Here is a 17002-nt window from a genome sequence, read left to right as displayed (position 1 = left end):
GCAGATATTTTTGTGTTATATGCCTTAAATACTACTTTTTTGTCAGGCACAGAGAAGGCTGATCTCCTTGAGTTAAAGTCCTTTTCCAGCTAAATGTATTCTACCAAGTTATGATTGGATTTGAATATGGTGTTGGAAAGAAGGGGACTTTGTGGAGGTTTCATATTCTAGAGAGGAGAATTTGGCATTAAAAACTATTGAAGCCAATTACTGGTGACACACCGAGGCAGGGTTGATCCATGCCTTTAATCCAGCATTTGTAAGACTGAGGCAAGCAGATCATTGAGTTCAAGGACATCATGATCCATAGGGCATGTTTTTGGACAATCCAAGGGTACAGAGTAATCCTGTATGGAAAAACAAATAATAGACCTACACACTTGAGAAACCCTGTCTGGAGAAACAAACAAACAAACATAAACAAACTCTCTGTGGAGTCCCAATAAATGGAGGTCAAGTAGGCACTGTAATGAAGAGCAACATATAGATGTCATTGACAAAGATCCCAGCATTATGTGGGGGTTTTCCATGCTTTCTTTAGCAGAAGCTCTTTTTACCTGTGTGTGCTTCAGCTAAACATTCCTTCACCAGTCTTTCTTAGCTTTTTGCCTGTTTCTACTTCAGTGAAACATTCCTTCAGGTGTTTGCCACAGCAAAACACCATGCAGTGGAGTGTCTCAGGAAGTCTGAAGAAATGAAGATATTGTCTTAGGATTGATCTCTACCTCCTTCCTCACTTTAGTTAATCTAAATCACTTCCAGGCTGGTGTTGCTGTTCTGGATCTGATGCCCTGAGCCTCTCCTTTACAGGTTTGTCATGGGTCCCTCTCCTTACAACATCTGGAGTGCTGAGATTAAAAATGTGCACCACCATGCTGGGCTCTTTTTCTTAAAAGAGACTGTTTATGCCTGGATGCTCTTCATGAAGCACTGTGAATGGCCCAAGACAATTAAAAAAACAGGGGTTTTATGGTCAGGTCCATTTACAGAGAAAAATACTGTCCTAGATGGCTTCAGGAATGAAAGGATAAGTGGCTATGCAAGGGTTACAAGTTGTATGCATCTGTGACAGACACGTCCAGAAGTGAATTCATAGGGTCACAGATTTCCAAAATAATGAAAATAATTTCATTCACACTATCCAAGCCAGTTCAGGCTGATTTGGGCCTAAAGTGATACCTAGATACACTTACTCAGACACTTTATCAGAAATTCCCTATAATTTTTTATTACTGGGCACAGAGAAATGTCAACTATTCTTCAGAGATTGAAGTATGTGTAGCTCTGGATAGGCAGGGCTGACAAGTTTGTGCATGCTGTCGATGAATTGCTTGTAAAAGGGTGTGTGTGTCTTGGACATGCATATCAAGGTGCTGGGATGCTAACTACATTAATGCAAACAGAGACTGTGTACAACACATACAATTGGACCTTGACTTAAACTATTTTCTATGTTTTTTCTGCCTTCAGACAACTTCAACCATTATTGTCCCTGCAGGCAGACATAGAGATGCAGTCTTGGATACCTTATGAGCTACAGAGTGTCAGATTCAAATAGCTCAGCCCACAAGCTGAGTTTCTTTCCAAATTTGATCCTTTAAACTTATGGTTATTATTTACTGGGTGACTTTAACACTGTTAAAGGAACAGGAATTCAGGAACAACAATAGGGTGTGCCCTTGTGCAGGTACAAATGTCTAGAAAGCCTGAGTCCCGAGAATCCATCTTGAGGCTTCTCAAAGAAAATGTTAAAATAATATATTTATTGGGAAATGCACTTTCAAAGCAAAGGTTATATGTAGAGCACACATATCAATGTGTGTGCTATTTATATAATTGGAAGAATAGATGAATGTAGTTCTATGTGGACCCTCCACTACTTAAGGCACAGGTGTTACCATTATGCTCTTTCTAACAATTGATCCCTAAGTTTCTCTAACCAGTTACAAAAACAATCAAGAAGCACCAAGATTTGGTTGAGAGTTAAAAATCCTCCAGGTACAAAAGATTGGTTTAACATAGGACCATGAAAAGTTAGCCAGCCAGGCTTGGGAGACAATACCTGTAATTACACAACTCCTGAAGGCAAGGCAGGAGGGGTTTAAAGAACTCATAGCCAAATGTGGACCAGAGAACCTAGCCTTAATATAAAGAAAAAAATCAAGTGGGAATATAGCTCAGAGCTACAGTGCCTGCCTGGCATACGTCAGAGTCTAGGTCCATCAACCACAACAAAAAATGTGTGAATGCAAAATTAATGCATGCTAGTGATGGAATAGGTAATGATAATTGAAGCCCTAGACAAAGCCATGGGAGATAGAGTAAGAATCTATCTTCAAATATACACAACAAATGGCTGGAGGCTCAACAGATGAGAGCACTGACTGCTTTTCCAAAGGTCCCGAGTTCAATTACCAGCAACAATATGGTGGCTCACAACCATCAATAATGAGAGCCCAAGTATGCTTTAGGTTTGTCTGGAGATAGCAAAGCTGTACTTACATACATAAAATGAATAAACAAATCACACACAATATATTCAGCTGATTCAATTAACAATATCAATAAAGGTGATGAGGTCACACCTGAATGTGTACAGAAGAGCAGTTGACAGGATTTCCTCACCCACTCAAGTTCTTATCATTTTAAATTTAATTTTCAATTTGAAGTTTTTCAGAGTATTTTGCCTGCATATATTTCTGATAATGCCATCCCCTTTATGATTTACCTTTGCCCACATATTAAGGGGAGGGAGGGAGCTGCATTCCTTTGACATTTATTGTATGAGAATGAGTTTAAAACAAAATATATCTCATGAGAATGGAGCTAATATAACTGGCCAGAGTTACAGGAAGACGATTGTCCTAGTACATCACGCATCTGGAATCCTAAGTTATTTTATTCATAATTAATGGCAAAAGACAAAAAGGAAGCCAGACCTACACAGAAAGATCCTGAACATATTGAGATGAGTAAATTTAAGACTCTTAGCATATTCAGGACTGTAGGGACTTGAATGCATTGTAGGCACAATGATGTCATCTCTCAAAAGTAAGGAATTAAAGTCTGTATCAAAAGGTACCTCAAGGTAGGTACTGATGGGTCAGAACTTTGATTGTAGGATCTGAAATACAGAGGCAGGTGGATTTCTGTAAGTTCTAGGTTACCCTGGGTTACACCATGTGCCTGGCCAGCCTGTTCTATGTAGTAACTCTAGTCCATCATTTTCTACAACAGAGAGAAATAGGCATTGATGGGCTACTTAGTGAGTCCCTGACTCAAACAAATCTTCCAGATTGTTTTGTTTTATTTTGAGATTGTTTGTTTGTTTCTAATTAACCTTTACTGAAACCCATAGTCTCTGCCTCCCAAGAGCTGGGATTAAAGGCATGTCCCACCATTGCCCAGCAAGAAATATTTCAAGAGAGTTGATTAAACAGGGAAATCTGCTACTGTGTTATTTACAGAAAAAAAATCTAGGTGTGGTGTGGCTCAGCACTTACCACACGCCTTTAAACCCTTGGATACAATATGGATACACCCATAGTAGACACCTTTAATACCAAACCATGAAGCTAAATTTACTTTATTGAAGAATAAAGGAACCATATTTCAAAGGTGATGTATAATTGCGTGGCATCAAAGTGACAAATCAGTGAATGATGCCCAATGCCCATGAACAAAATAAGGACAGTACAGACAGAGAGAGGAAGCACATATATTGAAGCAATTCTATAGAGATAGGGTGCAAGAGTGAACAAGCTGGACACATGTAAATACAAAATGAGACAGAGAATGAGAAGAATAATGAGATTAAAACATATTTTTAAAGTTAGTATAAAGTAATTGCAGTCATAAGCTAAGAGAAGTCAGATTGAATCAATCAGCTCTACAAGAAAGAAAACATGAGTTGAACCAGTCAGTCAGAGTTCATAAAGTATAAGAAAGCCTGATCATGTTCAGTGAGTCTCAAAGGCTGAAAACATTCTAGATCTATATGAGATTGCACAGAGGCTAGAAGCATCCAGGACTAGATCTATGTTAGCAGAGGGCAGCTGTGAGCCACCAAGATGACAATTACATCAGGAGAATAAGAGATAAGTAAATAAACAAACACTGAAGCTTACAGATACTAACCAAGTGGACATAGCAAATACTGTACAACGTTTCACCCTAAACCAAAGAATATACATGTTTCTCAGCACCTCAGAGAACTGTCTCCAAAATTAATCACATACTTGTTTACAAAGCAATTTTCAACAGATACTGGAAATTGAAAAAATCCCTACTTTTCACCAAATTACCATGGATTAAAGCTGGATTTCAAGAAGAAGAAGAAAAAAGAAACATAAAAACTCATAGAAACTGAACAACTCTCTACTCAGTGAAACTGTGTCAAGAGAGGAATGAAGAAAGACTTTGAAAATTCAATAAAAATGAAAACACAATATAACCAGTTTTCGGGGCACAATGAAAGAGGTGCTAAGAGGAAGTAAATGCTTACATAAAATATAAAGAGATCCCATACTACCATATTAACAACACAGCTGAAAACTATAGAATATAGAGAAGTAAACATATAAAACAGGAGTAGATGGCAGGGATTTATCAAACAGAAGGATGAAATGAATGAAATACAGAGAGAGACAGAGAGAGAGAGAGAGACAGAGAGGGACAGGGAGAGGGAGAAAGAGAAGAGGAGGAAGAAGGAAGGGTAGAAGAGAGGGAGTGAGTGAGGAAGAGAGAAGAGATACATGTAATCGATGCAACAAAGAGTTGGTTCTTTAAAAAACATCACCTAGATCAATAAACCCTCAATGAAACTAATTGAATGATGGAGAGAAAATATACAAATTGATAAAATCAGAAAAGAAAAATGAGGACATAACAAATACCTAAGCAAAATCATGAATAATTGTATTATATTTAAAATCATGTACTGCACAAACCTAGAAAATTTAAAAGAAATGGATCATTTTCTAGATAAATACCACTTACCAATGTTAAATCAAGACCAGATATACTCGAATTTTGTGTTTGTATTTATTTTGATATAAATGTATTTAACTATATAATGTATGAAAGTATTAATTTAAAGATATAGATGTAAATACAACATTATTCAAATTTATAATTGGCAAAAAAGAAGAAAAAAGCATTAGTGTCTGTGCAGTGAATTTGTGAATGGGTTCTCATATTCACCAGGTCTTAGTTTATTCTATTGTCTTCACACAGATCTAATCAAACTGTACATATTCTATTTCATAACACTACCCTGAGGCCAGAGTATTACTGTGACATACAGGTTAGAATAAACTACATAATGAGTTTCAGAGAGCCGTTAGTTATACTAGGAGAAATTACTTGGGGAAAAAAGTAAAATCTAAGAGAAAGCTGGTCAGAAATTACTATAAGGAAAAGTCCAATACAAAGAGGTTAACTACACTCAGGAAAATATAAGGAATAAATGATACCACATCACTAAAATCAAAAGAAGACAAATACATATACACATACACATACACATACACATACACATACACATACACATACACATACATATACATATACTTTTGGACTCTAAAATCCAAAACCAGGGAATGTGTTCTCCCAGTAACTCCCATGGACAGGATTTGCTGCAATAACAGGCGGTTTAATGATAATAATAATCAAGTACACTGGGGTTCTCTCACATGCAGGCAAAAAGAGCCCCGAGTTGAGGTTAAGGGCAGTTTTTATACACCTTAAGTCTTGGACTAGAGAAACTGTGACCAGGCACAATATGATTGGCAGAGCAGTGTGACTTTTAAACTGATTGGTCTTTGGGAAATGAGGTGGCAAGGACCTCCCTTGTCTGTAAGTGTCAAAGGTTAGTCTATGTACATGCTCTGGGCCTTCCCCACATACAGGTGGGTTTCCTTGCCTGTGGTCTGAGGAATGCTAACCCCTTCTTCCTCTGAATGTTAATCCAGCAGGGTAATGCAGCAGATGTCCTCAGACTAAGGAATGTGCTCCTCCCAGGTTGTGTCATGGGGCAGTTAAACATTAACTTTAACTAAAAATTACCTTTAAAAAATTCCTAAAATACTAGCACCAAAAATATACCAGGAATTAGAAAATATTGAACATTAATATCTCTTAAGATCAATGAACTCAATTCCTCAATAAAATGACCCAGGCTCACAGAATGGATATATAAACAGAACCCATCATTCTGCTGTATACAAGAAACACATTTGAGCAACAAAGATAGACATTACTTCTGAGTAGATGGCTAAAAAATAAAGGTTATAAAGCAAGTGGACCAAAAGGGAAAAAATAGAAACCAGTCTAATATCTACTAAAAATTTTTCAACCAAAAGTAAGCAAAAGAGACTGGAAAGGACACTTCATGTTCATTAAAGGAAAACGCACCATGAGGACTTCTCCACTGTAAACATCTATGCCCCAAATGCAAGGGCACACACATTCATAAAAGAAACACTCATTATAAAATAGTTTGAGAAGGTGGAGGCAGGAAACAGCCTTCCTCACTGCTGACTTCCACCTGGCTTGAGTTTGGAGTTGAGGCCTCCCCCACTCATGTTCCCCCTCAGCCTGCAGTATCTGACCATGTTTGGCCCATGAAGAAATGCAGTAATCAGCTTGAACCTGTACTGCTGTGGGGCTAGCCTTGGAGTGGCTGCTTAAGTTGCTTGGCAGAGGGCAAGAGCCTCTTGGGGAAGACTGACACCTAGCTAGCTATCTCTAGTTATTTTATTCAAACATCATACAGGGTTAATTGGGCGTGGGAATGGTTCCAGGTGCCAAGGTTATTTTCCTCTTGCTGCTTAAGAGATCACACAAGCCACACAAATCTCAGTCCCATTTGACCTTGGTTAGCCATAATCAAAAGAAAGAACTCCAAGCTTTTTCGGATTGTCTTAGAACCAAGATGAGTGCAACTGCAAGCTCTCCTATAGCAACAAGTGCAGATATTCCAAAGGCACAATATTTCTTCAAGGTTCAAACAATCTCATGACAATTTCTCAGCTTCTACTGATTGATCCAAACGTACCAAAGACTTATTTGTCCTTAAAAACAGTTTTAAATTTACATGATGGATAGAGATTATGTCCTGGATGCTCAGTCAAAAGAGGGAGCCTCAGAACAAGTCAGCCAGGACACTAAGTAATAGATGTCAATAATTTGAGCTGAACCAGGCATGGTCAAACACACCTTTAGTCTCAGCATGTTGGAGACAGAGGCAGGTTGATCTTTGTGTTTTTATAGCCAGCCTGGTCTACATAAAAGCTTCAGAAAAGTCAGAACTGCATGGTCAGACCCTGTTTAAAAAACACAGTTAGATTTGAGACAGGATGTTGGCTCACACTTATCACAACAGGACCAGAAATGGTTGTCAATTCTTCTGGGCAAACAAATGTTAGTCAAGCTTGCCTGTGTGACTCTTTTATTTTAGTGCTCCAGGGGAATAGCTAGGCTAATCTCAGTGTTCAAGGCCAACCTGTTCTATATAGGAACTCCCAACCCAGTCATGACTACACAGTGAGACTTCATTAATATTGGTGGCAAGAAATATGACTCATGTTTAGAGCACAGACTTTCAGAGGACCCAGCTAAAATTCCCAGCAATCATTTTCCGTAGCTCATAGACCCAAAACTCCAGATCCAGAGGGATTCAACTCCTCTGGCCTCTCACAAGTTTCATCTCTCTGAACATTTCTCATTAAAGACACACATATACACATAATTAAACATAAGAAAAAACTTTAAAGTGTGAAAAATAAGACATTCACCCATCAATTTAATGAATGAAGAAATAAATAAGTGTATATATACAGATGTATGCAGTAAAATTATATTGAAGATGGTTTTGGTTTTTGTTTGTTTGTTTGTTTGTTTTTGTTTTTGGTATTTCAAGACAGGGTTTCTCTGTGTATCCATGGCTGTCCTGGAACTCACTCTGTAGACCAGGCTGGCCTGGAACTCAGGAATCTGCCTGCTTCTGCCTCCCAAGTGCTGGGATAAAAGGCATGTGCCACCACTGCCTGGCTTGAAGATGATTTCTAAGCAGTATATTTTTGTGTGTGTGTACAGAGGACTCAACCAATTTTGTGATAAAATATTCACAAGTGCTTTTCATTTAAAAAGTATTTTTTATTGTGGCTTTTTTTGGGGGGGTTGGTCTGTCTGTCTGTCTGTCTGTCTTTTGACAGTTTATTTTTGTAGTACTGGCTGTTCTAGATCTTGTTCTGTTAGAAAAGCTGGCCTCCAACTCAGAGATCTCCCTGCCTCTAACTCCCAAGTGAAGTAGAAACTTGCACTTTCTTTTGTATGGTTAGTTATGTCAAATGATGCTTTGCTGGGGCACACAGGTGATAAAATGTCTTGCTAAAGCAGACACTAGAAAGAATGTTTTCTGGAAGCATACACATGTGAAAGTATGTTTTGATATAGCAGCCATGTGAAGGGATGCTTAATAAAGCAGTAAATATGACCACACAGACAGTGGGAGACCAGCATGAAGGACTGGTTTGTTTGTTTGTTTTTTTCTTCCTCATTGTTTTTGAATAACAGCACCCATTGTGAAAATATCCCCATTGAGAAAAACTTGTCAAAAACTGCTCCTGAAATTCCTGTGTCAGCTTGCTGCTTCTATAGCCTCTTCTAAGGCTAATTTGCAAGCCTGGTGGTTCCTTCAGTATTAAACTACATCTGAAGATTCCTGTCTGCCATATGTTTGCAAAAGGCCTGGACTGAAGCTGCTGGTTCCTGTGTCTTGGACTGGCTTGGGCTGCATTTAGGCACTGGGTATTCATGAGCACAGGACATCATTCAGCATACTTGTTCACAGGGACATGCCATAGTCAGAAAGGGCTTGGTAAAGCACTCAGGTGCCATATATTCATGCTATGTCTTAGGAACTGTAAGTCTTACCAATTCCAGGAACCACCAGAAGGCCAGAGTCCCTGCTCTGCAATAGTAGAGAACTCTTTGAACCCTGTTTTACGTTCTAGAGGTTTCAATTCCAAACATTCATCAGTCTCAGCATATGCAGGCTCTCACAAGAACCAACACAGCAATTAACCTTTATCCTACCAGAAAAAAAACCCTGTTCCTTTGAATCTCATTCCCCTTTGGAAAGGTTGTTCAGGAGAAAGCAATGTGACCAGACACTTGTCATGGCAAAAAGATACTGATCAAATACTAAGGCCCTAAAAAGAAACACTACTACTGTCATATGTCCAACAACACAGGTTCTGCTTTCCACAGGTTGAGTTGGCCAAGGATGGACTGAGGAGAATTGCTGAAATATAAGGCATTACTCTTTACTTTTGAAGTTATTCCAACATTCTCTGGAACTCTGGGCTTTATTACACTAATTAGGAGAAGGAAGTAGAAGATCTGTTAATTATTGACCACCTGGCTGCACATCTAGACTGTGTCTGAAATTTAAATGTGAACTAAGCCATGTGAGTTTCCCCTAAGCAGCTCTGGAGTCATGTGACTACAAAAGAGTGCCCTGCAAGACTGTGGATCTGAGTTACACATGCCATGGAAGCCTTCAGCTTACATTGCTTTCCATCCTCTCCTTTCTCATGTCTCTTTCGGTTTGTAGCTGTGGACTTTGCACACTGAAACAGGATGATTGAAACTTTAGGAACATTCTGTGCTCTCTGGCAAGACACAGTGTCAGAAATCAAAGAAGAAGGAATCAAAATCAAATGAATGTTTGGAAAGCCTACACATTAGAGCAGAGTAAGAATTACCAACTTGGTTCTTTCAGTCTCATTTTCCATGAAGTGCTGGAGCACAGAGTACAGGTAGGAATCTCTGGGTGGGGACTGGGATAAGGATACGTGCTTATGGAGGATGCAAGAGACCTTCCTACATGCACCATGTTGGTCTAATACAGCCATTGCTATGATTTCCAGCCATGTTTTGAATCATGCTCACGCTGATCCTCAGGCCTCAGATTATCATGCTATGAATTGTGTGGTCAGAAAACAGAAGGCCATGTCCTGGGGGTTGATCTCAATATGTAAGCAGAATGAGTTTGCAAGAAGGATCATATGCTTGTAGACAAGAGTGGTCTTGAACTCAGAGATCCACATGCCTCTTCAAGTGCTGTGATTAAAGCCATGAGGCACAACCCTTTGTCTTCAGTAAATCAGTTCTTGACTCTCTGTCTGGCATAAGAATCTGCCTGTGTATAGATATCTGATCCAATTTACCTAGACCATCCAAATTGAAAAGTAAGCAAGTGAGTAGACAACCAATTACTGAATTGGAGCCCTTTTTGGTAGGGAGGGTGTGGCTCCAAATGGAGGGTTCAGCTGAAAGGTACATAAAGAGTAATAGCAGGCAGAGAAACTCTCTCTCTCTCTCTTGTAGCCTGGAGTTTCAGCCTTCCCTTGCCTGAATATGGTGATCTGTAATCAGTATCCAGATCAAGTAAGTCCCTCAGCTCCATAGGGATTTCTCAACTCAAGCAACCAGGGCTAGCCTTGTCCTCACTTAAAATTTTGTTTAGATGATGTATTACCTGCTGGTTATTCTTTTTTGAGATGAGTATCCTCTACATAAAATCACTATATCTTACATATTCTGTACTTTTTGGCTAATATCCACTTATCAGTTAGTAGATACCATGCATGTAATTTTGGGTCTTGGATATCTCATTACTCAGGATGATATTTTCTAGTTCCATCCATTTGCCTGCAAAATTTGTGATGACGTCTTTTTAAATAGCTGAATAGTATTCCATCTTGTAAGTGAACTACATTTTCTGTATCCACTCTTTGGTCGAGGGCTATATGGGCTATTTCCATTTTCTGGGTATAACAAATAAGGATGCTAGGAACATGGTGAAGCACATGACCTTGTGGTATGGTGGGGATTCTTCTGGGTATATGCCCAAGAGTGGTATAGCTGGGTTTTCAGATAGAAGTGTTTCCAATTTCCCAAGCAACCACCAGACTGATTTCCAGAGTGGTTGCACGAGTTTATAATCCCACCCCAATGGAGGAGTGTTCCTCTTTCTCCTCATCCATGCCAGAATATGCAGTTATTTGAGTTTTTAATGTTAGACATTCTGATTTGTAAGGTAGAATTTCAAGGTCGTTTTCATTGTAATTTCCCTGATGACTAAGGACTTTGAACATTTCTTTAATGCTTCTGAGCCATTTGAGATTCTTCTATGATTGAATTAGTGGAAGGATTGTACAAACTGAAGGAGAGGGCAACCCCCTAGGAAGACCAGCAGTCTTATCTAAATTAGACACCTGGGAACTCCCAGAGACTTAGCCACCCAACCAGGCAGCATACACAGGCTGGTCCAAAGCCCCCAGCACATATAGAGCAGAGGACTGCCTGTTCTGTCTTCAGGTGCAAAAGATGCATCAAATCCTTTAATAAATTTAGATACCTGAGTGTGAGGAAGGGAAGCACCCTCTTGGAGGCAAAGGGGAGGAAGAATTAGATGAAAAGCTGTGTGAAGGGGGCAAGATCTGGAATGTAAATAAAATTAAACTAAATAAAATAGTTTATCTGGCCTCAAACTCACAGATTCTCCTATCTTGGCCACCTGAATGCTGTTTAACCAGAATATACAAGTGAGTTCTCTATTATATCTAAGTATTAATTGGGTCATTGTGGTTTCTGTGGGGTACTTTTGTTTTGTTTTGTTTTGGTTTTGGTTTTTGAGGTAGTCTCACTAAGAGTTTCAGGGTGACCTTTTTAACTCAAGGCAATCCATGGTGGAATGACAGCTGTGAGTTGCACAAGTGCCTTGAATACTGATCTTTATGTCACATTAAGTCTGGCATTCTTTGGTGTGCCTTTAATCCCAGCAACAAACATGCAGAATGAGGCTATTCTCTGAGTTTGAAGCCTAAATGACTGTCAAAAAAAGCCAGGTATTATATGTGTCTTTAAAAAGGCAAAAGAAGGGTCTGGAGAAAAAGCTCAGTGGTTAAGAACACTGAGTGCTCTTCCACAGGTCCTGCGTTCAATTCCCACTAAATACTTCATAGCTCACATCCATCTATAATGGGATCTGATGCCCTCTTTGGGTGTGTCTGAAGACAGGAACAATGTACTCACATACAATACATGAGTGAGTGAGTGAATGAATGAATGAATGAATGAGGTAAAACAGGCAAACAAACACAAAATACCCAAAAACAAATGGTATTTCCATCTCCTCCCTGATACACAGTGTCTTATTTTCAAGGTGCTCACAAAGTTCTCAAACTGGCAGAAAGAAGCCTGCATATATATGTATGTATATATGCATATATACAAATATGTGAGTGTGCTTATATAATAGACTTTACATCATAATCACTGTCTCTGTGATTATTGGTTTCTCTGTGTGTCCCTGGCTATCCAGGAACTCACTCTGTAGACCAGGCTGGCCCTGAAATCAGATATCTGCCTGCATCTGCCTTCCAAGTGCTGGGATTAAAGGTGTTCGCCACTACTGCCCAGTGAGAGGTGATTTTTAAAATCAATCTAACCCATAGAATAAGTCCCTGTCTCAAAGATAAATCTAAGACTAATTAGCAAGTAGCAACTAAATAAATTAAATAAAACAGAGTTGGGCAGTGATTTATTGAATATGCTCTCGGTGTTCAATCAGGTGTCAGTTATTTTGGTTTTCATAGAGAGAATATCATCCATCTACACAGTAAAAAAATGGATAGAACCAGAAAACATCATCCTGAGTGAGGTAACCCAATCACAAAAGAACACACATGGTATTTACTCACTGATAAGATGATATTAGCCCAAAAGCTTGAAATAGCCAAAATTCAACTCACAGACCACATGAAGCTCATGAAGAAGGAAGACCAAGTGTGGATGCCTCGGTCTTACTTGGAAGGAGTGACAGAATGCTCAAGGGAGCAAATAAGGGGACAAAGTGTGGGACAGAAAGTCAAGGAGGGGCCATCGGGAGACCACTCTACCTTGATATCCATCCCATGTGCAGTCACCAATGATAGATGCAAATATGGATGCCAGGAAGTGCATGCTGACAGGAGCCTGATGTAGCTGTCTCCTCAGAGGTCTGCCAGAGTCTGACACATACAGAAGCAAATCCTCGAAGCTAATCATTGATCTGATCAAGGGTTCCCAATGGAAAAGTTAGAGAGAAGACTGAAGGAGCTGAAAGGGTTGAGGCCCCAAGAGGGGAGCAACAGTGCCAGCCAACCAGAGCTCCCCAGGGTCTAAACCACCAGCCTGGGAGCACAAAGGGAGGCACCCATGACTTCAGCTGTATACTTAGGGAAGGATGGCCTTGTAGGGCATGTGTGGGAGAGGAGATTCCTGGTCCCAAGAAGGCTGAACACCAAGTGAGAAGGAATTCGAGGGTGGGGAGGGGGGAGTAGGGGATAGGTGGGGGCACACCCTGTGGAGGCAGGAGGGGTGATGGGATAGGAAGTTCCTGGGTGGTGGGGAGAATGGGGTGAAAGGATGAAATCTGAAATGTATTTTAAATAAATAAATAAATTATATATATATATATATATATATATATATTATTATTATTATTATTATTATTATTATTATTATTATTATTATTTGGCAGGTCTAGGTGTCCATTCAGGTGACAGTTTTTGATTTGGAGGTAGATTCAGAAGGGAAATCTTTGAGGGATAAGTGTCTCACTACTTCAGAATAAGAGAAGTCTGTGGCAGTAGAGAAGCTGAGACCCACTGCCTTGTCCTGGATTTAGCTTCTTGTTATCAGCCCTCACTGACTCTAAATCACTTTCCTTCACTGGGATCTTCCATTAGAGCAAGAATTAATAGATGAGACAGAAGAGATCAAATTCAGTCTCTCTCTCTCTCTCTCTCTCTCTCTCTCTCTCTCTCTCTCTCTCTCTCTCTCTCTCTCTCCCTCTCTCTCCCTCTCTCTCTCTCTTTGTTTTTTGAGACAGGGTTTCTCTGTGTAGTCCAGGCTGTCCTGGAACTCACTCTGTGGACAAGGCTGTCCTGGAACTCAGAAATAACACCTGTCTCTGCCTCCCACCACTGCCCAGCTCAAATTCAGTCTCTTAAGAAGAATTGGTTGAAGACACTGGTTTTGATTGTAAATGCAGTGTTTTCATATGTTTGTTGTTGTTGTTGTTGTTGTTGTTGTTGTTGTTGTTGTTGTTGTTGTTATTTGAGAAACGGCCTCGCTAAAGTAGCCCTGACTTGAACTCACTTCTTAGATAAGACTGGCCGTCAACCCACTGAAATCTCCATGCTTCTTCTTGCAGAGTAATACTATTAATGGCGTGTGCTACCACACCTAGCCAATAAGACAGTTTCAAATCCATCTGATTAACTTGCATTCTTATTTCCTTTTCTATTTCTTTTTTGATGTGGATTTTTATTTCTATTCAGGCTATATCAGACCATCAATGCATGTTTTGTGACTGAAAATTGCTTCTTTTTCTTGCACATATGTATAAAGAATTACCAATCTAATTTTTAGAGTACTTCACATCATTTCTCTAAAAAATAAATTCTGAACTGACCTCTTTAATGAAGGCATCTAACTTTTACATGAGTATCATTTGTGTAGGTTGTAGATTTAATACAGAGCAATGTGCCTGAAAACTGAGAACAAGGCTGATGACATTCTCCCCACTCTCCTCTGCTCCACCTTCCAACCAACACCTGCCTTCTGATTAGTTGCTTCTGTTCTAAACTGATGTTGCCTGGGATTATTTCATTATCTCTATTGATGAAGTTCCCTTTGTGAAAGCAAAAAAACTGACACTAGCCTGAGAGGCCAGAGCCCATTGAATGTACTATTCCTCAATATCAAGTCTTATTTGATTATTTACTCATCTATTAGTAAATTAAGTGATGTGTATTTATTTTGCGCAAAGATTGTTTTTATTTCTATAGTATATTTATATTCCAAATGTTATCCACTGTTTGGTTTCACCCTCAAAATGCCCTATCTTATCCCACCTCCTCTGCCTTCGATGAAGGTGTTCCCTCACCCACCTACGAATTCTTGCCCCCCTGCTCTCACATTCTGCTACACTGGGACATAGAGCCTTCACATGGCCAAGGGCCTCTCCTCCCACTGATGTCCGACAAGCCCATCTTTTGCTACATATGTAGCTGGAGCCTTGGGTACCTTCATGTGTAATCCTTGGTTGGTGGTTTAGTCCCAGGGAGCTCTGGGTGGTTTTTTTTGTTGGTTTTCATTGTTGTTCTTCCTATGGGGTTGCAAACCCCTTCATGTCCTTTAATACTGTCTCTAACTCCTCCTCTGGGGACCTCATGCTCAGTCAAATGGTTGCTAGTATCTACCTCTGTATTTGTCAGGCTCTGGCAGAGCCTCTCAGGAGACAACTATATCAGGCTCTTGTCAGCATGGATTTCTTGGCATCCACATCAGTGTCTGGATTTGGTGACTTTATATGGGGTGGATTCCCCAGTGGGGCAGTCTCTGGATGCACTTTCCTCCAGTCTCTGCTCTGAAACTTCAACTCTCAACAATCCTCCTGCCTCAGTTATGGAACTTGTTGCCAGCCTGACAGTAGCAAACATGGCCGTGGCAACTCTTTTCCTTTTTCCTTGACACTGGGCCTGGCTGAAAATCATTAGTTTATATTTTGAAAGGTATCCCCCAAAGTTCATTTCTTTTTCTGGCAGCTTCCTCTTCTTGAGGCTCCCTACTAGGGCCCAGCTCTCCAGTCATTTGCCTTACATAATTATGAAGCCCAATTAAAATTAAATGCCTCATTCTCACATGGAGTTTACCTTTTACCATTATAACAAGCCTTCTGCGTATACACTTGCCATTCTGTCTCTTCTTTATCCTGAGGCAGTTCTTTGCTCCTGCCCTGTCCCTCAGGGACAAACAGTCCATTACCCTCTCCCCTGTTCCCTTTCCTTTCTATTTTTTAATCCCTGTTTTTCCCCTTAACCTTTGTCTCTCTGGGGCACATAGGTCTCTGTGCTGAGAACTTGGTCTTAAGGTATCTTAGGCCCACTCTGAGGATAACAACATGATTCATTCCTGACTCCAGCCATAAACATCTTTCATTCTGTATGTGCATCCCTCCAAAAAAAAAAAAACTCATGGCTTTAAATTGTATTAGGCTATTCATAGAATCTCATGAAGAGCAACCTGGTACTTTTTTTTTTTTTTTTTTTTTTTAAGGAAATAGCCTGGCATGGATGTGAATATATTTAATCTCATCTTTCCAGGGGGCTCTATAGTGGAAAATTAGACCCATAACAAGCCAGTGAGGCAGAGCCCCAGTGCATTAGGTCCAGAGACAGTGGCCAGCCTGGATATTAATGAAATGAAGAGTATAAGGAGACTGTGGGAAGTTCCATAGGGAACATCCTCTTCTCCTCAGCCTACTGTGAGTCACCTCACTATCTGAAAGAAGCTGCACTACACATGAAGTTTTGGAGTCCCCCACAAGGACCTGTCACAGGGAACCAGGGCATGGTGTTAGGAAATATTTCTCTGCTTAAGGAGTGAAAATTTTCTTAGCCAACATAAAAACTGTTTTGGAACTATGAAGAACTAGATTAAGGATTAAGGTAACATCATGTTCTTCTCATTTTGACATCAAGTCTCTGAGGGATCGTTTGTTGCAAATATTATTTCAGCAAAGGTTAAATACAAGGACATCTGTCCTAAAATGTGCCTGCCTTGGTCCTCATTTTTCATGCTTGCTGAATATGCCTCTCCCCTCATCCCATTGTTCTCTATAATGAACTCAGTTGTTGTGATCTGAGTGTACTACATGCTAATTTCTTTCCAAAACATTGAGCACTTTATGAAGTTCTGTGCTTTGTGTCCCATTTATGAGACTGTTCCTGGGATGCAAGGAACTGCACAAATCTGAGATTGACCTAGTTATGGAGATGAGGAATGAAGAAACCAGATACAGGTGCAGAAATGCTAAGGATGATTATGTTCTGTGCTCTAATAGAGACATACCATCAACCCAAAATATTTATTAAATATCAAA

General features: G+C 39.8%; 1 pseudogene; it reads left to right on the top strand.

The window, feature by feature from the left end:
- Nucleotides 1-17002, top strand: part of LOC117708389 (induced myeloid leukemia cell differentiation protein Mcl-1 homolog pseudogene) — a 133948-nt pseudogene that overhangs the window by 13726 nt on the left and 103220 nt on the right.

This window comes from Arvicanthis niloticus, chromosome 5 (genome assembly GCF_011762505.2).
Source record: "Arvicanthis niloticus isolate mArvNil1 chromosome 5, mArvNil1.pat.X, whole genome shotgun sequence".
In the NCBI taxonomy this organism is placed as follows: domain Eukaryota; kingdom Metazoa; phylum Chordata; class Mammalia; order Rodentia; family Muridae; genus Arvicanthis; species Arvicanthis niloticus.
The sequence above is the reverse complement of the archived record's forward strand: the minus strand, read 5'-3'. Positions and strand labels throughout refer to the sequence as shown.